The sequence below is a fragment of the Protopterus annectens genome, chromosome 1.part2 (genome assembly GCF_019279795.1).
Source record: "Protopterus annectens isolate FY-2018-M chromosome 1.part2, PAN1.0, whole genome shotgun sequence".
Taxonomy (NCBI): Eukaryota; Metazoa; Chordata; order Ceratodontiformes; family Protopteridae; genus Protopterus; species Protopterus annectens.
In genome coordinates this window covers 228366913-228394837 of record NC_056727.1, presented here as the reverse complement: position 1 = coordinate 228394837, position 27925 = coordinate 228366913, and the positions used below count along the sequence as shown (strand labels likewise).

Genomic DNA, 27925 nt, shown 5'->3' with positions numbered 1-27925 from the left:
AAACTTTTGCTTTTTAGGCAGCTAACCTCAAACTGCTTAACGGTTTGAGTGCATGGAGTGAAGCAAACACCAAAACCAGGACTTCCAAATGACTACATGAGACTAATGGTGGCACCCAACAATAAAGAATAATTTAAACTAATGGTAGTACCCAACAAAGGACAATTTCTCTTTAGTTGCACAAAGTATTACACCGATTTCTTCTGAATACTACAATATCATGATCTTCAGCTACAAAAGGCATTTAGAGAGTGACTGCAGCTATAAATATACATATACAATTTTATCTTCTTACGATGTTCATTGCAAATTAGTCTCAACAAGGTGTAGGGGAAGTTTACAGTCTAGAGACAGAAAGTGATTTCTTGGCCCTAAAGTAAAGAAGTATTTTGGACTACTATTGCACTTACAGCACTGAGTAAACGGTTACTATAACTCACACTATGAAAACAGAGTATAATGCAAAAATGTCAGCCTGTCAGTAAAGGCATATGAATTAAAACCATTGGGACCTGTCTTTGAAATGTTATATTTTAGTCCTTTGAGGTTTCATTATGGAACTTTCAAGTAAAAACAGAGTGTTCAGTTATGAAACGCACCTAAAACTGCAATTCTAGCCTTAGATCTTCTAAGTGCAGCACACCTCCATATTTCAACCTGTTGCATAACTGCTTTGAAAGTATAGCATTGTAGCACAGGACACAACTACATTTTTCTTATGAAAAAATCAGAGAGTTTTACTTCAAATGTATTTACAACTCAGCAAAGTATCTTAGATTTTAAAAAGCCTTAAACTTACTAAAATTATACAATGAGCTGTGAAAATTCAAATGCAAAATTCCCAGCCTCCATGTAGCCTCAGCTGTCACTTATGCCAAATGAATTTTACTCCAGTCTAAGTAGCATAAACCATGCTTTTGCAATCTGCACCACATACACATGAGAATGTAAAAATTAACCAACTTTGTGGAATGCAACATTAGCAAGTTATATAACAATAGAATAAAAACACTAATTAAGGCCTATAATAAATCAAAACTCTACCCACATTAAAGACTTTGTAAAAACAAAAACAAAAGCAAAGCAAAAAATCTGATGGTTACCGCAAGGAAGACCATAACGGAACAAATTAAAATTAGCATCCGCAAGCAAAGATAATAAGACCTCCTTTAACTAGTAAAACTGTTTATACCACTTGCAAACAGGAGCTTCCCTGTGAGTATGGGTGTTGACACGAGGTAACTCTGCCTTGTATACTCTGTGAACATGTTCAGTGGCCAGAAATTTCATATTTTTTTCCGATCATAGAAACCAGACATGGGTAGATAACCAATTTCCTGTTACTATGCAGTACAAGTTAAACTGTGCAGTCGACGTGACTATAATCAGTTGCCCTTTACAGTCAATCTCAGCACTTCTCTGGCAGTCTCCAGTCTAATAATTGTTTGACTACAGACTAACAGAAATTGGAGAGTTGTTTTGCAGGTACATTTTTTTTTTAATTTTGATGGGAAGCCAAACAAAACAGTGAGCCATGATAACAGTAAACATGGTCCACAGCAAACTACACATGCCCATTTTTTTTTAATTTTAGCACAGTCAGAGCTGTATCCAAAAACAACGGGTTGACAATATCAGAGAAATTTTGTAACTATTATTCTAACTCAGTCAAGTCTATAATGCATTTATTTATGCTTCAGGTTGAAATGCATTGCTACTTATGATGTCCAGATCTTTTTGGGGTATGATGTCTTTAAGTGACTTACCAGCTAATAATAGTCGGTGTTAGAAAGTGCCAAGGAGTTAATAAAAGGATACTAAGACTGTCAATGTAGGATGTCTTGCAATGGATAAATTAATCACAATTTGCCACTTAGATTCATATTTATGTTCATATTTTTATAACTGAAAGAACTACATGCTATTGAGGGGTACAGAGTGAAATGTCATGGTGGGAGACAGTAAAATTTACTGTCAATGTCCATTTATATCATACTACATTGGAGACATTACTATATGTTTATTAGTTAGTAATTATGAAAATAAACAATATTAGCACATGTATTTAATACTTCAAAAACTTAACTTGCAAACTATTGCATGAGGTATCAGGTGAAACATTAGACATTGTTGAAGAAAATATCATTGGTAAGCTGCACATCTTGAGAGGTTTTCAGTTATTTATATTGCCAATTATAGAATTAAAAATGTTTTTACATTTCTGTAAATATCTCAATAATCATACACTCAGGGAGGAATTTCTTGCTGGCATGTGAAGGCTTATGTCTGTTAACAAAAGTGTTCTAACAATATATGTCTAGGTAGTACAGTTTCCAAAAGTTGACAATTTGTAAAACTTTAATAAAAATATAATGAGGAGTTTGTGTGCATAATATTTTACAGTATTTATGCAAAAGATTATGAATGCACTAATAACACTGTAAAGTGAGTTATTCAAAGCTGCTAATCGCTTGGTGATGACTCTAGAGAGTGAGAGATTTGATGAGTCTAGAGAGTTAGAGATTATGTTTGTACTTGAAGTCATCCTTGGCAAGAAAAATGAAATTAAGCATTATCTTGCACCTGTATTGCTTGTCTTAATTGTATTCTCAAAGATTTCTGTACCATTTATTGTTTTTCCTGCACCTGCTTAGAGTTTTAAGTTGCATTTTTACACTGCTGTAAGGCTACATTTGTAGTATCCTAAATGCATTGTATCTGCTGTTTTCAGTTCTTTTAGACATCTATTTTTGAGGGTTCGCTAATACTTGGGTTCCAAACCAAGTTATTTTACATTAAGAGGGTTAAAGTCTGCATTCTTGTGGCAGGAGAGGGCTGATTTCACCTATCTGAACTGGGAATTACTGATGGAAAGCTTAGTGTGTACTTACCTGACTGGCCTGTAGGCATAACTTCTTTAAAACTTGTTTTTTTCTGTTTGTACACAAGCCCCGCATTTCCTGATACTGCTCTTCAAGCAGTGGCGGTTAGTGGTACCCTGTATAAATGCAATTACTACAAGTTGTACTTTTCCCTATAAAAACTAGCTCAGAAATTTTCCACAGAACTGTACTACTCAAGGAGAAACTAGTCTGCTTGCTGAACAGGACTGATGCATTTAGTTAGTTCTAGATTACATTATTACAGCACTCAGAACTATCGCTGCTCAAAGAGCAATTGGTTTGTGTTCTGAACAGTGTCAACACATAGGTTACCTGGAAATTACATTTAGTAAGCACTCATCCTTTGCCCCATTGCAAACCCTCCCAATTCTATTCCCTTGTAAAGCACATATTAAAGACCTACAATCATAGTCAATTTCCTGGATCTACCTTAGTGGACATATCATGAGGCAGTGTAGCAACTGCCTCATGAACAAGGACTACTTAATTCTGAAACGGACAAATGCAGTATGTGAGAGATGTAGTTACAAAATATCACCGGAGGCAAGGCTGTCGCATACAGACACATAAAAATGTGAAACAGGTTGTCAGTGACACACACACAAAACACTAGCCGCACTTACCAAAGGACCAGACAAAAGACTCACATACACACAACACTAGCCGCACTTACCAAAGGACCAGACAAACAGACTCACATATGCGGAGGTGAGCACATGCACCTTACCCAAACCTTAAAGGCCTCCCAGACATAGTCCTCGGAAACACCACATGTACACAAACAAGACAACTCCCACTGCAGCACATAAAACCACATGTCATAGTGTCTCAACAACCAAGCTCATAAGACGTAATGTCACACAACCCAATACTCTGGTCATAGGAGACTCCATTGCGAGATAGACTGATGTCCCTCTCACCGGGCTTGATAAGAAAGATTATAGTTATTTAACTGTCAGGAGCTTGGATTTGCCAGATCACGCAAGCACTTAGGTCACTAAACCCTAAGTACCAGTATGACTTGATCATTGTCCATGTGGGCATAAATGACTGGAGCTGTACCTCTTTGGACTATATGAAGAGAGACATGATTCAGCTCTCAAAATATGTGTCACAAGCAGGTATTAGCTTTGTATGGAGCAGCATTCTTCAGTCTCCAAGGATGACACCAAATACTTACTTATTTTTTATTTAACATTTGTTAACTGGGAAATTCTGACTTGGAACAAAGCCAATTTTCAGTGGAGACTCGGGGAGAAATGCTCCAGACGCATGTCTTTGTAACCAACCAATACCAACCAAAAATGACTGACTTTAATAATTTGCTTAGCTACTGCTATAATTTCAAACAGGTCCAATATAGGGCAGCCAGAGAGAACATGACTGACATAACAAGCTGCTTTGCGCCAGGGATGGTCTTCACCTGTCACCACTATGCTTTCGGATATTAGTCAAAACATTATCTGCCCCATAGTGCCTTTTTTAGGCATTGCCAAACAGACAAACCTTCCAACATAGTCTATTCAGGATAAGCTAACAATACTATTGGTCAGTACTAGGAGTCTCAACATCAAACTCTACTCCTGGAAGCATTTCTCACCCTAGAGAATGCGGACATATGTGCAGTTACTGACACATGGTTCTAAGTCACAGACAGCACCCCAGCAGTGCAAGGCTATAATGCCTTTTACACATTTCGACCACCCACTGCACATGAAATGGCATCTACATAAAGGACAAGCACACCCAAAGACTGGTCAAACAATATGACAAGCTTGAGCTACTCCATGTCCAACTATCCATAGGACAAATTCATTATCATATCCTTGCTAGCTACAGATTCCCCACCATGGATTAGAAAAACCATACCTCATACCCGAATTTACTAGAATCTCTTACCATTCACCCTAATACGATATTCATGTGTAATTTCAACTACCCTCTCCTTTAACTGGAAGCATACATGACCACCAACATGCAGGCTGAAAGACTTCTAGACTTTGTCATTACAAATGCCCTGGAGCAGTTAGTTTGCATTCCCACTAGGGGTACAAATATCCTAGCCCTGGAACTCAGTAATACAGGAAAGAGCTGCACCCCCCCCCCATGTCCTCATTGGTTAGATCCAATCACAAAGTGATCTCCCATGAAATAAATATAAAACTAGAACTCTCACCTAACACCAAAACCTTTAAGAACTTTTCTAAGACAATATACCTCCTATTAAGTGACAGCACAGCTAATTTCCAAGCTCTCCCAAACCAAGAAAACTATGCAGATGTGTACACAAAAGCCCTGTATGACCATATAAACAACTGCATATAAGTGGTAGCTCCAGAACAAAATAAGTCTAGCACAAACTGCAAAGACAAGCCAAGCCGGTGGACCCATGGTATAAATAGGTTGTACAAAAAAGAGAAACAAATCCTGCTTAGAAGTCAGACAGAATGTGCACAACCAAGTGAAAACTCCCTCATTAGTCTAAACAAGCAAATCAGGGAATTAATCAAGTCTTCAATAGCAAAGTTTTTGACAAAAAAAGTCTCCCAAGCCAAGGATAATAAGATTGTGGGCATAACTGAAAAAATATCATAAGGGCAACACCCATCAATGTACAGCATTAGTTGCAGAGAGCATCACCTATACCCAAGCCAGAAGATATAGCAAATTTGCTAGCCGACAAATTCAGCTTAAATTCCACCTCTACATCACCTCCGGTCACCCCCCCCCCACTCCACCATTTCTCTACCAGTTATCACCAAAGAACGGGTCACCACTGCACTCTCTAAAGAAAGTCACCAGGCTCATAGATGAAGGTAAGACGGTGCATACTGCCTAATTTGACCTGGCAAAGACATCTAACACAATTCCCCACTTGGGTATTAGAGATAGGCTCACAAAACTGGGCATAAATCCCTATGTCAGACAGGCAAATGTCTCACAGACAGGACACATTTTAAGAGTGGGAGAATCCAGATCCAGCAAGAGGACAGTTAGTAGTGGTGTGCCACAGGCCCCAGTGCTGGGACCTCTTCTGTTTGGAAAATACTTCTCTGAAGTCAAGGCTAATGAAAAAGGCCTTTGGCTGACCAAGCCTGCTGATGACTGCAAGTACAGGGTAATCAATGAATCTCCCAACGATGTAAATATCCTTCAGAAAGGCTCAGCTCAGACAAAGGATCTATGCCAGAGCCATGGCCTAAAAAGCATGCATAATCATATGCTTTGGGAAGTCAAACACCACTGCAAATTACAACATTAGTAGCAAACCCCTAAGAGTGGACTCAGAGGTGAGAGATCTAGGTACACAGATAGACAGTAGCCAAGTTCCACCACCATGTATCCACAGTGGTGAGGAAGTCCTTCTATGTGGCACAACTTATAAATAAATGTATGGCATCCAGATCCAAGGAAGTTATTGTTCCACTGTACTCTGCCCTCATCAGACCAATAATTGAGTGCAATGCACCTTCTGGCATGTACTTGACCAAGCACTTGCAACAGCTGGCCTTAAAGGTTCCTTACAAAAAATAAAGAATGTGAACATGTCCCATGTGGATCGACAAAGTCCTTTACTCGGTCTCCTACAGACTATTAAGGGGTGATCTATGCCTAACCAACAAGGCACGCTCAAACACAGCCCTGACGAAACTGTTACACATTCGCAAAACTAACTATACAAGCATCACCTGCTCTAAGGATCTAAACCTGGGCTGTGAACAAAACATGCTGGAGAGCCAGACATGTCTCTCAGAGATTACCTCATCTCTGAAACAGGTTCCCAACTCACAAAGCAGAGCCCTTCCATGACCTTCTTCAAATGCAGTTTGGATCAATGGATGGGGAATCAAATTCACTCCTGGGGTGGCATCCATGTCCCTCATGGACAGGGGCAGTGTGTAAAATACTCAAAGGCATAGGCACAAACCTAAGACATCATCTAGACCTTAGGGAATCAAAAATTGGGTAAAACTGCTATGTTTGTAAGAGCTCTTGAGCCATCAGCCTAGTTATCTCCTATGAATCTATAAAGAATTCCTCCTACTGATACCATTGTTATTTATACAGTTTTAAAGGATTTTATTGTTCACAAAATATTTCTTGCTAATATTCACATTCATTTTATGCTTTTTAACCCATTAATACCTACATGGTGTGGAATGTCACACCTCTAGCAGCTTGCACACATTTTTCATTTCACAGCATTTTCTGAAAAATCAATTTAAAAAGCAGAAGATTAACAAATGTAAACCTTTTGTAAACAATCAAAGCTATTAAAACTATACGAATAGCAATATAATCAGTATAAAGTATTAACTACAGAGATAATAGTTACTGCATTGATAGTTTTTCCATAAATACTATAATATAATGTACACAAACCCAACATTATGTTTTTTTTTTGTTTTACCAACAAATTGTCCTATCTTGGAAATTGTAAAACCTACACACATATAATGTTAGAACACTTTTGTTAATCGGACATATGCTTTCACGACAACAGAAATTCCTCTAAAAGTTAATGTTTGAGATATTTATAGAAATATCTAAAGAAATGCTTAATTATATAATCTGCGATATAAATAATACTCAGCTGTGCAACATAGAGTGCAAATATCAAAGACTACTTCAATAACATCTAAGGTTTAACCTGATGTAATGCAACAGTCTAAGTCACTTGGCTTTTGAATTATTAAATAAATGTGAAAATGCTGACTATTTTCATAATTGCTACCAACTAGCAATATCTCCAGTACAGTGTGATAAATGGACATGGACAATGATTTTTCTTATCTTCCACTATGGGATTTTACACCATGCTCCTCAATAACATGCAGGGCTCTCAGATGTGAAAATAATAAGTAAGAAACAATAATTACTTTCTCTATTGCAAGACATCCTAGATTTACAATCTTAGAGACATTTTGCTAACAACTCCATGCACATTCTGAAACTGCCTATTATTAGCTTATAAGTCACTTAGTTAAACAAGCCAGCCTCAAAAAAGTTTGGATGCTATAAGGAGTTATGAGGGCGAACTGGAAGTTAACTTATTCAAGCCTACTGCCTTTTTGTAAAGTTGATTTTTTTCACAAAATACTCTGGAATGCAAGGATGTGTGCAGGCTGCTACAGGTGCCACACTCCACACCACATACGTGTTAATGAGCCTATTTACTTAATGGAACAATAGGTTTTGCATAATCATGCATTTTCTGAACAATAGGAAGTATGAAACGTTAATGCCTACCATTACTAATCTACCTGCAATGCTCAATTTACCAGAAAATCAGGGACAGGGCAAAAATGTGAGGGAAAAATCAGAGACATTTTGCAAAATCAGGTGTAGTTGAGAGGTATTGCTCCCTGTATACCTCTCAACTTCTTTGCTCAAGAAGTCTGGAAATAGCAAAAAAATAATGAGGGTGGGGGAACAAAATCAAGGACAACTTTTTAAATATTGCTCTAATTCACTTAAAAAGTTAATACAACAAGTTTTGAAACTAGATGCAGTTTCTGAAAAGTACGAATTATGTCTACCATTATGGGACTTGTCTGAAATCTTCAGTGATTAAGAGATTCATGACAAAAAAATTAGAAAAATCTGGGGCGTTCTTCAAAAGCAGGGACAAAAGCACGCATAGACACACTCGCACTCTCTCTCTCTCACCCCCCTCTCACTCACCCTCACCCCCTCACACACTCACCCCCTCCCCCACCTTCACACACACTCACCCCTCCCCCACCTTCACACACTCACCCTCCCCCACCTTCACACACTCACCCTCCCCACCTTCACACACTCACCCCTCCCCACCTTCACACACTCACCCCTCCCCACCTTCACACACTCACCCCTGTCACAGACTCATCCCCACCCTCACACACTCACCCTCACCCTCCCACACCCTCACCCACCCTGTCACCCCACTCCTCACTCACACACCCTCTCACCCCCTCACTCAAACCCACACACACTCACACCCTCCCACCCCTCTCTCTCTCCCTCTCTCACCCAGTCTCTCACACGCACCCTCTCACTCTCTCACCCCACCCACTCACACATCCTCACCCTCTCACACACCTTCACCCCTTCACACTCACTCCCTCTCTCTCACCTCCACCCTCTCACCTCATCTCTCACCCTTACTCTCTCACACAACCCCACCCTCTCTCACACTCCCCCACCCTCTCTCACACACACCCTCTCTCCCTCTCACCTCCACCCTCTCGCTCTCTCTCACCTCCACCCTCTCACTCCCTCTCACACACACAAACACGCAAACTCTTCTGGAAAAATGAAAGCAGACTGCATATGCCTCCAGACACCCAAGGCATCAACACTGCATTTGTTTTTCACATTTGAAAGGGAAAGTGGCCAGGTTTAAAATAGCCCACAAGGGTAGGTAGCCTAGTGTTTACCATTGAACCTGTGAACCTATAATGATTGCAATACAGACAGACTGTAGTCCACAGAGACCTACCAGAAAAATCAAAAATTTTACAAGTGACAGGAGAAAAATAATCAGCATAACCATGTACAGCCAGTGAAATCAGTTGAGTGGTATGCCTTATCCATTATCCCCCCAAAAATGGAACAAGGCCTGTGTCCCTATTTCATGCTTAATATTAATATATAGACTTTTGACATCCAAACGGAGCCAAAACATGTCCATATGTTAAACTTTACCCTTTATTTTGTTCAAAAATTCTTGGCTGTCCCTGATATAGGCGGCTATACTCATAACATATTTCTTAAGATGTTCATGTAACAACACACTTATATTCTTCAAAAAATACCTCTGTGCAGACACAATAGATCGGCCACTAAGATTAGTTAAACCTTTGTGTGTTTTAGGTAAGCAGAAAAAAACTGCCATAGAGCAGTTTTCCACTCCAAACTTCTTTTCCACGTCCTCAGAGGTGAAATATTCCGGCCTCAGGCCTTTGTCTAACAAAAGCTGGTACTGCTTAATAGCTTCAAAGTAATCAGAAACATCACATTTTCTATAAATTTCCACTGCAGTGGTGGTGCTGCGGTAGCGTTGTTACCTCACAGTAAGACGTTGTCCTGTTCGATTCTCAGCTAAAGCGCCTTCTGTGTGGAGACATGCATGAATGGGTGTACCTTCGTTGAAGGTTGTGTGTCAGGGCTGGCAACTCGGCACGTAAAACTCTACTGCCAATCATTAGCAGACCGGAGTTCTGCTGTGGCAACCCCTAACCGGGAAAAGCTGAAAGACACAACAATTCAAATGTTTATAACACATCTCTAAGTACTGTTGAAGTGCATGATTACTATCTGGTTGCCCTTGTCAGATTGTTTTAACCACCCATCTTCAATCATTACCAAATCCCAACAGGGCTTGCCATTGCTGCTTAGTTAAATTAAAACATGTTAGTCTTATTTTCTATACAGGACCAGTAAATTCTTTCAACCTCAAAATTAAGAGTAGCAAAAAATCCTTGCAAAGTATTATTTAGAAAAGGTGGAATAAAAGAGCTTTTAATAGAGATAGCATCAGTGTTCAGTTGGTAATAGGCATTAAAATCATTCTCAAACAAATCTTCCTGAGATGACAGGCATGAATAAAAAGAATCCTCATCACTACTTTCATAACGGTCATTAAACACAACCCTCCCGCTTGTTTAAAGTACATTAAATGCAGTTTTCTACTAAAAGAAAAAAAATTCACTTTTAAGTACATGTAATCACGGTATGGCAGTTGGTATAAATTTAAGACCAAGACATAACCACATCAGAAATGTCATGTTTGGACAAATTTAACTCATGAAAATTATCACAAACTACATTAGTACCAACGTTTTTTCTTGTTGTACTGTCCCTTCTTGTTATAGTTCTTTTGCTGGCCTCATTCACTGCGGCCCCGTTTTCTGTTGTTAAAGTCTGTTCTAACAGAACTGGAACTCCGAAAACAGTTCTGCATGTCTTTTGAATTTTGTGCTCTCATTTAGTTGTAAAAAAAACTGCTGAATAGTCCTTTGACTGCCATCAATAGTATCATCCCTAAAGGGACATGGCACATTATTTGCAGGATCAGTGGCCATACAAATAGCAAATACAACTTAAAAAAACAAAAAAATTAAATAATAAAATACTACCAAGACCACCAATCCCAGAAGTAAGCGAATTTAATGAAACACTTAGCTCCTGGGCTTACACAGCCTTCCAAGACTAAAAACATTACAAAATACTGTTTGCTTATATACAGCATATTGCACAAAACAATTAATCAATTAAGCATACAGTTCAAATCACATACTTCCAATTACATTCTTTGTTGAGTCCCTGAGGCTCCAAAGTACCATACTTTAAAATTAGCAGGATTTCTTTTTTAAGAGTTTGCTTTTTAAAAGACACACATTCACCTATGCCAACTTGCAATTTTTCCAAGACACAACCCCTAAGAGAATCTGGGTTGGAGTTGAGTGCTGTCAAAAAATGCCTCCCAAGGGGGCTCTCTAATATTTTATTTTTTATGTCCCTAACATGTTCCTGCAACCGGACCCTAAAGCTCCAGTAAGTTTCCCCTATGTAAAACTTCTTACATCCACATCTCAACACATACACTAACCCCTCCGTATTACAACTGTATTAATGCCTAGCTGTAAACTTGATGCCATTAATATGGGGAAAAGAGCTAACTACATATTGACAGATGGAACAACCATCCCATGGAACAGTGCCTTTATTTATGCTTAAGCTCTGACTGACATTAACATCTGGTAAACAGAATCGGTTATGTACCAGAATGTCAGACACATTCCTAGCTCTTTTATATGCAATACTCACAAAATGAGGTAGTATAGAGTTCAGAATTTTATCCCTTAGGAGCATAGGCCACAAGCTACGTGCTTTTTTTTTTTTAACTATTTCCTCAGTTATAACATTATAAGTTGTCACTAAGAAAACTTTCTTCTGCTCTCCGTTATTCACAGCTGCATTGGTAGATTGATTTCCACCAATACAAACATTATATTTTCCACTAGCACAGACATAATGAGAATCTCCCCGAGAGTTAAAAAATTATGGACACGAGGTATTTTGTTGTTTAGCTTCCCTGACCAGCTGGACATCATCACCTCTTCTAATAAACATTTTTTCTGCTTCCGCTATCTCTAAATCAAAGATCATATCAAGGCTACATAGCCTATGAATTTGTAAGAATTCATTACAGGGCAGTACCTTGACCAAATGTTTGGGGTGACAACTATTCCCATATAAAAATACATTTCTATGTTCAAATTTCCTATGGAGACTAGTAGTAAATCCATCTAGGCTTATATCCAAAAAAAAATCACTTGTGGGGCAAGCTGCACACCATCAAAGCTTAAGCCCACAGTATTAGCTTGTAACTACATCTGCATCTACCCAGCCAGCCAATAAGATGAAGATGCAGGTGGGACCAACAGTGTTTCACACGTGTTTTTTGTTCAAGACTGCAAAACACTTGTACGCTGTAACAGAAAATTAAGAAAAAAAGCTTCTTTTATTGAAATGAATCTTGTTTCTACATTTTCTGCTACTGTAGTTGAAGTGTGTTTATTTTCTTTCTGGAGAGCCAAGCTAGGCACAGTTTCAGTCTGTAGAAAATGTGGCACTTGTCCATAAAAACAATTTACAGAATTATCAGTAAAATGAAAAGTAAACTCCACTAAAAAAGTTTACACAAAAAATAAGAAAAGAACCTCGATTCTCCAACTGACAGAAATGTCACGTGACAGTTAAAAAAAAATAAATAAATCTTTACCCCCCCCCTACACACACACACACACACACACACACACACACACACACACACACACACACACACACACACAAAAGCTCTTAATAAAGTACAGTTTTCGTCATAAAATGAAATGTGGACGGGTTTTATTCCTGCTGAAGGGAACTTATCTCCCCAGCAATGAAAATATACTAGCCAACCATCTATCCTTGAGAGCCCAAAGGAGGAGTGCTGTTTAGCAGCAGGAAAGCTCTGAGGGGCTTGACACCGAGACTGTTGGTTTTCTTCAGCCTGAATTAAGCTGTCAATGGTCTGGGCATATTGAAGTTATCATTAAGTTTTGGAAGCTGATCAGCTGTTATACCCTAAACAAGATATAACCTATATAGCCAAGGCTACTGTAACACTGATCTAATGATGAACATCTTCTGCCAGAGTAATCTGTTGGAGTCCTTAAAGACATAAGATCTCCAACTGTTAGGGGTCAATAAAAATGGTATGATTTCTTTGGTGTAGAGCAACCTTAACTTCATTGCTTCTATGCATCAAACAAATTGTCCCAGTGATGATATCCAAGGTGAAAACAACCCATCTTTCTGCCCAAAATGAGCACTAAGATACTTCTGATGGAATGAAGGAAGGAATGAATAAAAGGACAAATGGACACTCCAGTGTGATCTTCACAAATCTGATGGCTTCTTTCAAGAAGACATCACAAAATGAGGTTGCAGAAGACAACCTGATAAGTTTGTAATGCAGGAATTTCTATCTTCCCAAAACAGGCTGCAGTCAAGGAATTTAGATGGTTTCACTGGCTACTACTAGCTAATGGCATTGAAACAACTCCTGTCACGCTACTACAACAAGGAAGAGTAGCAGAAGCCGCCGCACACTCAAATAGCTTTCAGTACAAAGTCAACCAGGCATGTAAAAAGGCAGCAAACATGCAGGCAGTAATCCTGGCAACTGATTCAGAACCAAGTGCTGAATTATGCTCTTGTGCTCCTGCTGAACCATTTTCTACCACTGAACGAAAGAAGGTCAAATGATAGCATGGGAATGGAGAGTGTTGGAAAGCATAAAGTTGAGGAATACCAAAGGGGAATGTGCTAACATTCAATATCAAGTGACCAACTTCTTTAAGGGGTGGGCACAAAAAACAGGCACTCCTTCAGACAAGAGGTCAGCTCTACAAACACTACAGAAATGCGAGGAGCTACTCTTCCAAGTGATTCAGAGGCATTTGTTTTCCTACAACAAGAAAGATAAAGCAGCAGCTTGACTGCAAATACTGCACCCAAGACTGGTCATCAAGGGGGCCTCTAAATCTCATACCAAACAGGGGCTGGGGGAAGGAGGACAGCCTTCCACAAAGGAGAATCTCCTGAAAGATGAAAAAGCAGAAGTCACTACAGATTCAGTGGATTTTAAAGAGGACTCAGACCTGTGTTCTCAAGTTTCTAACCTTTACTGTTTGATTTTTTTTTTCAACTAACCCTCCACTACTGCTACACATTCAACACTGCTGTTGAACATCCCAGTCATTTCTAGTTGATCTGGGTGAACCATAGGTTTAAAGCAGTGGCGAAAGACAATGATGTCATGATCTAGTGCTCATACACAGGCATAACAGGCCGGGTCTATATTATAATCTCAAAGATTTAAAACTTCGAATCACTAAAGATCAAACTTTAGTGATCAAAGTCTTAAACCATCAAAACAAAAAAAAAAATACTAAATTTAAAAAAAAAAAAAAAAAAAAACTAAATAGTGTGTAGCACCCCACACCCCACCCCCCTACTTAAATATACCAACTCAGAGAACGCACTACATTGAAGTAAATGGAATCTCCCCCTACGGAGATTTTCTGTTTAAATGTTCGAGGTAGTGCACTTCCGGTATTCTTGTGTCGACAATATCGTATTCGATATTGTCAGACTTCGAGATTTTAATATAGACCCTAACAGGCCACAGCTCTAGTAGTCTTCATTTGTGATTTAGAAATCTCAGGCACACACAGAAAATCTACTCAAATGCAGAATTATTCCCATGATGAAGATTAAAAAGAAATCTAAACAGTATGAGTGGCTAGAAAGAAATAAGGGCCCAGTCAGACAACTCACCACTAAACCACAGTGCAGAAATGTAATATATAACTGAAATGGGAATGAAGAGTAAAAGTTCCAAGATTTGTATGTAATACACAAAAGGCACAGAAGGATGTACTCAAACGTTCTATCTCCTGATCAAGAGACACCAAGATAAAAGTTTTGTGCTTGCAAGCGGTACTTAAAAATTATGAACTTAAGTGCTATTTGTAAGGGACAGAAGGATACACCAATCATTCTATGCAATGATAAAGTGTAACTGAGATAAAGACTTCCCCACGATGGCTACTGACTGCACAACATACTTAAAGCTCTTAAAGTGAAAGAACCGAGAAACAGCTTAAAAAAAAGCTGGTACTGTCAATTTTGGTAAAATGCAGTTACTGGCTAGTAATTACATTGCCTGAAAGCCAGCAAAGCAATCTGGGAAAAGTAAGAAAAATTTGAAAAGAAAAGAAAAAGCTCTGCTGGGACGAACCTCACAGCTACTCAGCAAAAAGCAGACTAATCTGCAGATTTAGTACAGGAGATAGCTCCAAGTAACCTAGAAGAAAAAATAAATCAAATGCAGATATATTCAAAATAAATGGGACACTGAGGAATTATATAAAGTCATTAGCCATTCAGATGAGCTGATAAAACTACAGAAATCAGATACTGATGTGAAGGAAAAACTGACTAAACATCTGTATATTTGGAAAATGTTATTCTTGAGAAACCTAGAAGAAAGAGCATGCAGACAAAGACTAAGACTTTTTTTTGCTACATCTGAGAAACGTACAAAACTAAGATGCATTGTCTGTGTGCTCCAAAATCTGGTCATAAGACAGCAACAAAGACCTACATTAGTAAAGCTGCTGTCATACCAAAAGAAGGAGACGCCCCTGATAAAACTATGGAAGAAGTGAAAAGTTTTAAAAACTGGGGCAACAGAGTGTTTGTGGAAAATGATTGCTGACTGTACAGCAAGCAAAAAAGCACATTTATCCTGACAATTATGGGATGTCAAGAGGTAGGTGTGACATTCAAATTGTTACATCCATCCATCTTCAGAATATTTTCCCTGAAAGATCAAAGATGCTTTTTAAAGTAGAACATGCTATGGAGGCAATAAAAAAGGTTCAGTTACCAAAGAGTGACACAGCAAGATGACGTGGAATCTGCTTAGCAATCTTCATTCAGTAAGAAAGTTCAGAGTGACTTTGTCCGTGATTTTTTTCCATGATCCCAAAGGATAATGCTCGAGTGAAAGAAAGAAGCCTAGCACAGACGAGTGCTGGGAGACTGCAATGACCAGAAAAAAAGACCTGCAACAAAGTGAATAAGAATGTTTCCCAGCCTGCAAAAAGCAATGGCTGGAGCCAGGCACTTCGTAAAAACTCTGGGAGCAGTAGATAAGCTAAAGGGCAATGCAGAGAATTGAAAGTGTTGCTCCCCAGCCCTGAAGCAAAGTAAAGTACAGTTTTGTACCTACCATAAATGTAGATGTTAGAGTGTATTCACTGCTGCAGTCATTACACTTGGGTTATCCTGCTGTCAGGCGGTCCCACAGTCGGCCAGAGTTCCAAAGTCTTAGTCCGGCGTCAGTTGCTGTCGGTTCTTTCCTGACGTCAGTGCGCCAGGGGTATATAAGATGCAGCCGACGCCATTTTCTTCAGTTTTTCTTGCCCCAGATGTCAGGTGCCCCCAAATAGGTAGGCAATACATATTGCTAATAAACATACATAAAAAATAAAAACAATACCTTCAGTTACAAGCAAATACACCACATAGGTTGTATAGGGTAGAAAGGTATAGATAAGACCCAGGTAAGAATGTGGGGATGGCGGGAGGGTAACCTGGACTGCAGCAGTGAATACACTAACATCTACATTTATGGTAGGTACAAAACTGTACTATGTTCATCGTGTTTCACTGCTGCAGTCATTACACTTGGGTTGAATCCTAAAGCTGAGGTTGGGTGGCTGGATCTATAAAGGATTCGGGGTGGCTATGAGGCCCTGCAGAACTGCAGTGGCAAAGCCAGCTCTGGATTTAGAGTAAAGAGGCAAGTGGTAATGCTTGGTAAAGGTGTGCACTGAACTCCAAGTTGCAGCTTCCAAAATATCCTTGGTAAGTACTCCTCTAAGGTAGGCAGTTGAAGTGGCTGTTGCCCTGGTGGAATGTGGCCTAATGTTGCTAGGTACAGTTTTTCCATGCTGTGTGTAGCAGAAATGGATACAGTGTCCTATCCACTTTGAAATGGTCTGTTTTGAAATAGACTTTCCCAGTGATCCTGCAGCATATGCTACAAACAATTGCTCAGTTTTCCTGAAAGCTTTTGTTTTGTCCAAGTAGAAGCGTAACTGTCTGTGCATGTCCAATGAGTGCAGAAGTTTCTCCCCTTTATTCTGGGGATTTGGATAAAATGTTGGCAAGTGAATAGTTTGGTTAAGAGCCACACTGGATACCACCTTTGGCATAAATGTAGGGTTTGTTCTTAAAGAAACCCTGTCCTGGTGAAAAATGATGAAAGGTTCCACTGCCATTAGTGCCTGTAACTCTGAGACTCTTCGTGCTGAGGTTATTGCCAGAAGCAGAGCAGTTTTCCATGACACATTTTAATTCTGCTGAATTGGCTGGCTCAAAAGGAGGTAAAGTTAGTTTTTCCAAGACAAAGTTGAGGTCCCAAAATAGTGTTGGTGCTCTCCGGGGCGGTCTTATGTTTTTAGCCCTTCTGAGGTACTGTTTTAATAATGGAGGAGAGAAAATAGGAGGATCCGTGTTGTAATAAGCTGAGATGGCAGAGGCATGGATCTTAATGGATGAAAAGGATAGGCGTTTGTCCAGCATCTCAGTTAAATATTGTAATATCTGAGGAATGTTTGGAACAAGAGGGTCAAAGTTTTGAGCCTGGTTCCAGGTGCAGAATCTCTTCCACTTTTCTGAATAGGATTTCCTGGTGCTGGGCCTCCTGGCCTCCAAAATGACATCCATAACAGCTTTAAAGAGAGGTGCTGGCTGCTTGGCTAAGTAATCTGCCATGCAGCCAGGTTTAAGGTTTTGAGCTGGCTGTGCAGGATCTGATTGTTTTGTTGAGTCAGAAGATGAGGAATTTGAGGTAAAATCCATGCTGGGCCTTGAGCCAAGTTCTTTAAGATTGGGTACCAATGCTGGCATGGCCAGTCTGGGGCAATCAGGATCATTCTTGGCCTTTCTTGTCTGGCTTTTAGGAGTACCTTTGAAAGGAGAGGCAGTGGTGGGAAGGCATAAAGTTTTAGGTTTTTCCAGCTGAACGAGAGAGCATCCACTTTCCATGCTTGTGTGTGGTAAGTCCTTGTACAGAATTTCTGTAGTTGGCAGTTCAGAGGGGAGGCAAAAAGATCTATGTCTGGGCACCCCCATTTTTGTGTTATCATGCTGAATACTTGTGGATTTAGTTTCCACTCGTGAGGATCCATGATGTTTCTGCTTAAGTCGTCTGCCAGAGTATTTTTCTTTCCTGGCAGGAATTGTGCTTGCAGATGAACTTGATAGGTCAGTGCTGTGGTTCCACAAGGTCATGGCTTGTCTGCAGAGGGGATAGGAATGATTGCCCCCTTGCTTGTTTATGTACCACATAACTGTGGTGTTGTCAGTCGTTAGTAATAGTTGTCCTAGATGCAGAAGGTCCTTGAAGCTGTTAGGGCATTTTGTACGGCTAGCATCTCTTTGACTGATGTGAAGATGCATTTGGTCTGCGGCCCACTTGCCCTGAATACATTTTCCTGCCATGTGTGCTCCCTAGGCGTAATCCGAAGCATCTGTTGTTAGTGTCTGCCTGGCTGTGGGTAAAGTGAAAGGCTGTCCCTTGTTGTGGTGACATGCCTGTGCCCACCATCGAAACTCCTGTTGTAGGCAGGGAATAAGTGGTATTACTGTTTCCAAACTGTGACAGTGTTGAGTTCAAACACTTTTTAGGTACCATTGTAATTTCCTCATATGCAGTCTGGCATATGGTATTAGTAGTATGCAGGACGCCATGAACCCCAAGGCCTGCAGAATTTTTCTTGCAGGGAGTTGGGTTTTTGTTGCCATCAATTGAAAGTACTGAGTCAGTTGTCTTTGCTGGTCTGGCGTGAGATATGGCATCTGGGCCGTTGTACTGTCTGGCGTGAGATGAGCCATCTGGGCCATTTTATTTAAGCTGGCACCCAGGAATATTACCTCTTGTGAGGGCACTAGTTTTGACTTCTTTTCGTTTACTATGTACCCTAGGCAAATTAGCAATCTTTTTACAAACGCCAGATGCTTTAGAAGAATGTCCTTCCTCTCTGCTTGAATAAGACAGTCATCCAAGCAGGGATATAGCTGAATTCCTTTTTATCTGCAAAATGCAATTACTAGTGCCAGGCATTTTGTGAAGACCCTGGGCGCAGTAGATAAGCCAAAGGGCAGTGCAGAGAATTGGTAATGCATTGTGCCAGCTATGAATCTGAGGTATCTTCTGCAATTTTGTCTGATTGGGACATGCAGGTATGCCTCTGAGGTCCAAAGTAACAAGCCAAGCTTTCTTGCCCAGCATGGGAAGAAGTTGCTTTGAATGTCGGAACATCCAGGTAAGTATTTAGAGTAGATAGGTCCAGTATGGGTCTCCAGGCTTTGTCCTTTCTGGAGACCAAGAAAAGTCTTGAGTAAAATCCTTGTCCATGTTCCTGTTGTGGCACTTTTTGAATAGCAGTCATGTACATGAGGGCTGTAATTTGTTTTTGTGCCTCTGCCCATTGATTTTGTGGCAGGACTGGCATTCCTTTTGGCCTTGGTAGAGTGTGCAAGTGGAACCTGTAACCTTGAGACACAATATTCAAAACCCATTTGTCTTGGGTGATTATATGCCAATTTTGTGAAAAAAGTGCTAGTTTTCCCCCCTAAGGGAGCTGCCAAAAGGTAAGTGCTTGGCATTTGAAGGGGGAAGTCATTGGGACTGTTTCCTATAAGGTTGTGACTTGTCTTCTCCTCCTTTTGGGGTTGAAGCACCCCACTGTCGTGGTCTGTAAGAGCCTTAGGGCTGAGATCTGCCTCTTGGGCGTCTGTATCTGCCTCTTTGTGGTCTGTCTGACACTGGAAAGGACTAATTTTTAGAAGGCCAATTTCTGCTAAATCGAGGTGGCTGTACCTGTAAGAAATCCTTCACTGTTTGCATAGATTTTGCCTTATCCTCCATTTTCTTTAATACCTCTTCTGCCTAAACACCAAACAAGATATCATGCTGTAAAGGAGCATCCAGTAATTTTGCCTTAACATGATCTGGTAAACCTTGCTCTTTTAACCAAGCATGCCTTCGAATCACAGATCCTGTAACTGCGGCTCTACAAGAAACCTCTAATGAATCAAAACCACATTGCAGAGTATGCTTTCCCACTTGTTCAGCTGCATGCAATAAATCCTGCATTTCCTTATAGTCATGACCTTCTGAGCTTGTAAGCATTTTCTGTTTTAACAGAGACATTAAGTATTGTTGGTATTTAAGCATGTGGAACTGGCAATTTAAAGCCCTTACTGCTAGAGTTGCAGAAGTGTAAACTTTCTTACCCCATCTATCTAATGCTCTAGAATCCCTGTCAGAGGGAACTGGATTTTTAGCAGTGGAAGCCTTTACCCCCTTTGGGACCCTGGGAAATAGTTTCTGGGTCAGCAGCAGGGTTTTTGTAAAGAAATTTGTGAGAGTCAGGGACTCTGTAGTACCTATCTGGCTTGACTGGTGCTGGGGGCAAAGAATCAGGGGTTAAACTGGATTCAGAGAACACATCATCCACAATATCTAACACAGGCGGAATAGCAAGGGACCTGTGCTGAGGCAATAAAAGAAAATCTCTGAGCCTTTTCTTGGATTCTGAATAATCCTGGCTCTCCCAATGGAAATGCTCCCTCATGGTATGTAAAGTTTCCCCAAGAGAGTAATCCTCAGGAGGAGAGGCTGAAGGGATTGATTCTTCAGCATCAGAGTCCTCATAGGGGGGTAAAGAGTATCCCTGGTCTGAAGAGGAATCAGAAGAAATGGAAACCTGGTCAGAGGAATCATAGTCTGTATCCTGCCTAGCCTTTTATCAGGACGGGGATGGGAACCCCTGATCAGAGTAATTAGGTCTTCGGCCATTTTGAGCATCTGTTTTTTAGGCATGGAAGCCTGTCCTGGTGAATGCTGTACTTGTTTCTTTGTCTTTAATGGAGTTTTAGACTTGGTTGTTGTTTTGATGGTAAGCTGTGAAGGTCTGAAAACACCCTCAGAAGCCGATGCCTGCTCAGCGGCTCCGGACCTATCAGAGGGGTTAATTTCCATAGGCCCAATACCTTGAGTTTCCAGAGGCCTAGAAATATCCACGTGGGAGTCTGAGGTGGCCTGTGGCTCTGAGGTAGCGGGTGTCAGGGGCTGCAAAAATGCCTCACTGAGAACCGGCAACTGGCCTAGAAGAGGCTTCTTCGTCAGGTTTGGACCTCGGATGCCTGTCCTCATCTTTGCCTTTGCGTTTTTTGTCTATTCCGGTCGTCGGTTGTTCCGACGGCATGGTATAATTGAACCTTCGGCCAAAATAATGGCATGCAAAATCAAACCGACGTTTAATAGTGTGCTTGTTAAATCTAGCACAAAACCGACAACTAGTGATGTTGTGGTCTGGGCCTAGACATGGAATACAGTAAGAATGAAAATCCTTATGAGGTATTTGCTTCCTACAAGAAATACAATTATTAACTTTTACTGACATCAGTCTGAGGCAAGAAAAAGTTTCCCCAATGGGGTACTTCGCTTTATTAAAGACTTCGGTTGTGAAATTCGAAAATCTCAAGAGTCAGCCGACCGGCACTTGCAAACTGCATTTGCTTCGAGCACCGCGCGGCAAGAAAGACTGAAGAAAATGGCGTCGGCTGCATCTTCTATACCCCTAGCACACTGACATCAGGGAAGAAGCGACAGCAACCGACGCTGGACCAAGACTTTGGAACTGTGGCCGACTGCGAGACCGCCTGACGGCAGGATAACCCAAGTGTAATGACTGCAGCAGTGAAACACTATGAACATCTGTCCGTAACATTCCCTTATTGGGATGTGCAGATAAGCCTCCTTGAGAGGCAACCGGCGAAAGGTCAGAAAGCAAAATGGATGCCGGAGGCCTGGGAGCCTCTGAAATGGTCTCAGCCAAGGCCTGCGGTTGAAAATCTACAGGCTGCAGGGGCTGCAAAGGCATCTCACTGGCTACTGCATGACTGACGACCAACCTAATATCATCTGAGGACTTGATCTTCGGAAGCCTGTCGCGGTCCTTATCTTTACGCTTCTTGGGGATATCCGAAGCCTGAAGACCAGCGGACGCCATACCGACAAACGTAGGCCAAACTCCAAAATGCTTAGCTAAAAGCTTAGCCCGAAGATGAATAGTACTCGGATTAAAGGAAGCACAAAAATCACAATTAGGAACGTCGTGGTCAAAGCCTAAACAAATACAATAGGAATGAAAATCTCTATGGGGAATCTGCTTTCCACAGGTAAGACTATTATTAACCTTTTCTGACATTCGTTAAGGCAAGAAAAGAGGATCCCCAACGGGGTACTTAGCTGTACTAGATTTCAACTTTGTAGTCGGAAACAAAAAAGAGAAACTGCTGACCGGCACTCGTGCAAGAAATGCTTCTGCTTTGGGCACCACGGCAAGGAAGACTGAGGAAGTGACGTCGGCTGCCTCCTTTTGTATGGGACACCCTGGCGTCCTTTACAATCGATGACAGCCGACATCATTTTTACTTACCCTTTGGTATTCTGGCCGATCGAGGGCTACCAGGAGCCGGATAACCCATTGGTTAGGACTGCAACAGTGAAACACGATGAACATACACATATACAAGAAAATTTAGAGCATGCAGATATTCCTTGTGGATTGGGGCAAAATGGAAATGCTTTGCTCATCTTCAGGTTATTTGTACTTAGAAGATGAGGGCTAACAACTTCATGTGAATCTATGGCTAGGTTTCTAAAGGTCCTCACAGATCAACAGCCTAGTAAGTACCCATGAACCTATCATGGTGGCTGCCATCATGTCTACCGGATGTCAAATGAAGGCTTCTACCTCACCTGAAGGAGCTTGGAAAAGAAGGGATCTGAGAGGCAGAAGTCTGTTTGGAAGTTTTACAACTTTTCATCGTGTCCAAATGGCATCCAATAAATTCAAGACTTTGGGAGGGCACCAGCTTCGATTGTTTTGAGAATTATGGAAATACCCATGGACAAACAGTCTCTTGCAGAGATTGGGGATTCTCCTACTGTGGTAACAAGAAGCCAATCATCCATACACAGACCCCTTTCTGCAAAAGATGAGCTATGGCTACTGACCATGCATGTGGTGAACAGATGGGTGGGGAGTGTGGCGATACCAACAGGCAATGTTCAGAACTGGCATTGATGGACTCTGAGCTGCAAGTAAAGATGCCTAATGGAAGGTATGGCAAACTTTATATGGAGATAAGCCGCCTGAAGCTCTTCTTAGCACACCCAATCTCTTTCTTATAAGAACAGAAGGACTTACTGGTCCATGACTATTTGGAGCATTGTATTTTTTACATAATGGTTTAAACTGCTTAGGTCTAAAATGGGCACAAGAGGGCCTTTGTCTTCTTTGGGAGGTAAAAAAATATGGAATAGACACTGGATCCTCTCTGGTCTGGTGGTACCTATTGGGTGGCTACTATTTTGGGGCGGCTGAGAAATCTCCCGAGCTGCTGTTCTCTTTGATGGGGGTGGCATGATTGGGAGCGGTGGGAAATGGAATGTTTGGGAGTGTCTATAAAGGAAATTGTGTAGCTTCTGAAAATGATGCTCTTCGCCCAGCTGTCTTGTATGATGGCCAAACATGGCTCCAGATGAGACAATCAACCCCCCAACTGCCTACAGAGAGGAGCAGTCAACTAAGTCCTCAGGACACCTGAAGCCATGACTCTGCAGACCCCTTCTGGCCCTGGGGTAGTATCCACTGAAACAGATCACCTCTGTCTTAAAAGAAAGACTTAACATTTTTAAACCAGAATGCTTTGGCACATTGATGTTTTCTGGAAAAATACACTTGAGGGGGTCTCACAGTTCACTCCAAAAGTAGATAATGTCTTCCCCTCCTGTTTGCTTTTCAACAAACCTTCTATGAACTTTGGGACCAAACAGTGAGTTCCCATCGTAAGTGGCAATTACAAAGGATACCTTAAAGTTGTCCACAGAATCACAGAGATGCAGCTATATGTGGCAACATACAATACCAGTGCTCACTGCTTTAACCGTTCCACTCTCTTTGTTGTTTAGCAGTCTCATGGAGAGGTTGGTAACAGCATGGTAGCCACCAGTGACTTCAGTTGCCTTCTATTGTCTAGGGTGGTTGGAGATCTTTGCAGAGAGTCAAGTGCTTGCTCTGCCAGGTCCATCTGGAACTTCATCACTTGGGTTAAGTACTTACATGATCAAGGGAAAAGATTACAAATGTGTAAGCACTCTTGCCCATTAGGTCCATATTCCCAAATTCTTAGTAGGATGGTCCATGAAGCTTTCCTTAGAAAGCTCTTTCGTAGTGATGACAGAATCAACAAGATGGTCCTTGCTCCAATGCAGTCTGTCCTTAGGCAGACATAAATTTTATCAGGTTTGTGGGATACGCCCACTCAGCCATGAGGCTGATCCTTCAGTGAGTGGGAGGGACAACTCAGGAAGTAGAGGGTGCAGACTGAAACACCCCCAATAACACCTCCTCATTAAAGGGAAGGGGTTGTCAGCTTGCAGGGTATTCCTCTGGCACATCAATTCCAAAATCTCAACAAATCTGAAGTCAAATGCAGGGACTTGGTGGAACTTTGTCCTCTGAGGTCACGGTCTTGGATAAGAGATTCTGTATGGAAATGTAGGCATCTCCTTCTGCATGTACACTTTCTGGAAACTTTGGGGGGGGGGGGTCTGCCAAAGACCCAGAAGTATCTTGGGCTCCACTGTGAAGGAAGAGATCAAGGCATTCGGTTTTGCTCTATCCTTTGGATTGATTATGAAAACTCAAAACATTAAGACAGGTGTCCAAGAGAGGAACTAAGACAGAGGGTGCATCCCCTTCCTGTGTCAGAGGACAGGGTGATGATCCTCTCAAAGAACTCTAATATTTATAATGAACCCAGTGGCCCAGAGGCAACCCCAGTCAGCTCTGGCTCCATCCTCAAAGTAAAGAAGTCAGATGACTTAATGCCAACACGCAGGTTAGCTCCAGTACAGAGAAAGGTGCAAACACCTCATCTCAAGTCCCTGACATGGGAAACAGCAAAGTAGCTCGTGCTGAGGACTGATCTGAGGATTCACCATTGAGGGTCAGATTAGTATCAAGTGAGTCAGGTGCAGCTTCAGCACCAACAGATCTGATTCAGCAGGTCCTGAAGAGGAAGCACTGGAACTGTCATCTGCTCTCAGATGACTGGCACCAATACAAGTGTTGGAGAAATGGTAGAACTTAACGGGGGGGGGGTAGTGTTGACGAATTTTAAAAGTTCTCTCTCAAAGACTGACTGCTGGAAGACTCTCTCCACCAGGATTCATCAGAAATGGCAACTGGTTCGCTGCAAATGGACACCGGAGACCCAGGTCTTAGATAAAGATGGCTCCAGTAGGATCGGAGTCAAGGCATCATGGGAGGTGGAAGGTTTTGCTACCATAGTAGGAATTTTTTTCCCTTTCACGCTCTCCTTCTCCTTTTTATTTTCCATTTCCTTACCATTCCTTTATCACCTTGATGTAGCTGGAGTGAGGCAAGCTTGGAAGAGAGTTATGTTCAGGGGCAAGTACTGCAGCTGTGTCTGTCACCAGCTGCGAAGATATGGTTGTTAGGGCAAAACTGTTAATTTGATATTGGTCCATATGCCTGTCTGAATGACATCCCCCTCCTCTAAGGGCACTCACACCCCTTGGGCACAGCAAGGGACACGTGTAGGAACATTCCTGCCACTTAGGTGCTGTGGGAGCAAGAATGAGCTGAATGATAACAGGATTGATGGTTGTCTGCCATGGAGTGAGATAGAGGCTAAAAATAAAGTATGAACAAATTCAGTGAAATGGTAAAAGGGAGAACTTTGCTTCTTAAATGCAATATATAGTTGCAAACACGGTCTTGGTATGTCTGTGGATATTAATTATTGCCAAACAGGTAAAATGAAAAGCTAATCATACATGTAAGGACATACACTTGACGTCTCTAATATCAAATGAAGGCTTCTACATAGAAAGGCATTTCTTAGAGACCCTTAAAGCAAAGAACAGCCCAGATATGACAACTCCTGTGATGAGCCAAAGAACTATTTATGACCTTTCTAATCATTACTACATGGTGGTATGTATTATGCACATCTACTGAGCACTTTTGAGACTCCCTGGAAAGGAAAAATGCAGGATTGGCATCATTCAAAATGTGATGCATTTGTTGAAGTAACAGAGATTTTGAGACAGAGGGTAATTTTTAGCTGCAACACCTACTTATCAACATCCAGAAATACAGATAAAAATATACTTGCTGATTAACACAAACATAATCATTTTACTTGTAAGAATGGCAGCAATGATACTGCTATCTGATAAGTATGAAAAAAGATGTATGGAAATATTATTCACACTCTTACTGCTGTATGTATCATACAAACAGGATTAAAGGAGTGGAAGTCATTACTCTGCTGTATTTGGCTAGAACACCTACAAACACACACGCGCACACATTTGGGACAATCTCCTTTCTCACTTCTACCTACCACATAGTGATTCACCAGTGTCAAAAGTATCCACTTCCAGATAATGATGGCTATAGTCACTTTTTCAGTGTTTCATGCCTAAAATAAACAAAACTATGTTCTCTCTAAGCAGTGTGTGTGGTCTACTATAGCAAAGACATATATAACTAACCCTCTCCCTCTCCATCATTCTACATCCAAAAATCACCCACATCATGCATCAGTATTTTTAATAATTGGGATGTACTCAATTCATCTAGCTCCATCCTCAACATCAGGGCAGCAAATAGTGCCCACTGCTTCTATACCCTAACTTCAGGGCAATTGGGTAGTGCTCAGTCCACCAATGTTCATATCCAAAATAAAGAAAACACTTAATGTTATTTAACAGTTAAGAAAAAAACATGTATGTAATATAAGTTGCATGAAAAGTGTTAATATGGTTCACTTTCCTTTCTACTAATGTATGTGGAACTATGTCTTAAGTGAAAATTTAATAAAAGTGATTAAAAAAATATATATTTTTTCTTTCCAGGATAGAAGACATCCATTCTCCCATGTCAACTTCTCAGACTGGCAGTACAAGAAACCCATTTCACTAGTTTGCAACTTAAATAAGTAAATGCATCCTTTTTAAATCCTAAAATAAACCAAACTATCCAATGTCATTTTCTGTAGCCCAGCTTCACCTTTTACTAAAGACCTGCTATCCTCACTTTAACCCATAGTTCCTTACCATACAAAAACCATCTTCCCTGAAACAAATGCATAATTTTACTATTCTGGAGCCAACTCCAAACTAAAAAGTTTTGCCTCTTGTTACCATTTTATGCCCTTAGCATTTCTATATTACACCTACCAACCTGAAACAGGTAGTGTAAATTGCTTTTTAATCCTTGCAAGCTAGTTGAGGATTGTTTCATGGTAATACAGTGACCCAATCAACCTCACTCACATCTATGCTATGCATTTAATCGTGGTACCTCATTTTTACCTAGGCAATCAGGGTTGTTGGCTCCAGTAAATGGGAAAGAGGAGCTCACTGGTGAAAAGAGAGGGATCAAGATTTCTATCCCTCTAAGTCAACAGTTTTAGCAATAGCTTAATTTACGACATTAATGTTATATGTTTCTGCAAGACTTTTTTCGCAGACTGTAGTTTTTGTTAATTACATTTGTATGGGAGGAGCAGGAACGCCTTTAACTTCATAAGCTAATCAGTCAGGGGTTAGGGGGGGGGGGGCACAGCCTCACACAAAGGGCATTATCAGAAAAGAGAATTTCCCAAGCTGACTGAAAACGGATAACAGTCCTGAAACATGAACATGTCATTCTGAAAGTTACACAATTAAAGTGACTACCCTATTCTAAAAGCAGAAAAGGTGTGCGTAGGTACAGAAAGAATGGGCCTGTTATTCTAAGGTG

At 40.9% G+C, this 27925-nt stretch overlaps 1 protein-coding gene across 1 annotated transcript in view; it reads right to left on the bottom strand.

Moving 5' to 3' along the window:
• CEP68 (centrosomal protein 68) overlaps window positions 1-27925 on the bottom strand; it is an 864321-nt gene that overhangs the window by 547970 nt on the left and 288426 nt on the right. The window lies entirely within an intron of this gene.